At 29.4% G+C, this 772-nt stretch overlaps 1 protein-coding gene across 1 annotated transcript in view; it reads right to left on the reverse strand.

Moving 5' to 3' along the window:
- LOC106876722 (insulin-like peptide receptor) overlaps positions 1 to 772 on the reverse strand; it is a 163372-nt gene that overhangs the window by 161306 nt on the left and 1294 nt on the right. The window lies entirely within an intron of this gene.

The raw sequence follows: 772 nt of genomic DNA on the forward strand, positions 1-772 counted from the left end.
ATATATATATATATATATATATATATATATATATATATATATATATGCACACACAAACACACATAATATATACATGTATATATGAATGTGTGAGTATATACACGTACATGCATATATATACATGCATATATACACAGTCAGTCACGTATATGTGTGCATATATACACATGCATATATATGTAAGCATATTTGAATACATATATACACATGAAGTACAATTATTTCATCTGTTACATGTATATAGATATAACAACGATATGTATTACACACACGTGTATATGTATGCACATCTATTATATATATTCACATTATATACACATACAAATTTTTTGTTAGACATGTACAGTCAGACACACACACATTAACACAGAATGCAAAGAGAATTAAATCCATGCACACACTCTATACACCATGTTTACGTATCTATTATATGGATTGGAAGAATCGCTACCACATCGGAGAATATGAATTGTGGTATTTGTTCTTGTTCTTACACCGAGATTTTTAATTTGCCTTTGATCCCTTCATTATCAAATTAAATGTTAATAATACCAGTGAAATACTGAAGTCGATGATATGTCAACGATTCTCTACTTTCCTTAAAAAATTTCTGGCCTTGAGCCTGAAAGATAAACAGGTTATATATATATATGTGTATGTGTGTGTGTGTGTGTGTGTGTGTGTGTGTGTGTGTCTATATGTGAGAGCGTGTGCATATCATATGTATATACGTCAATTAGATATGAGCACACCCCCATTATATATATATATA

The sequence above is a fragment of the Octopus bimaculoides genome, chromosome 3, assembly GCF_001194135.2.
Source record: "Octopus bimaculoides isolate UCB-OBI-ISO-001 chromosome 3, ASM119413v2, whole genome shotgun sequence".
Classification (NCBI taxonomy): domain Eukaryota; kingdom Metazoa; phylum Mollusca; class Cephalopoda; order Octopoda; family Octopodidae; genus Octopus; species Octopus bimaculoides.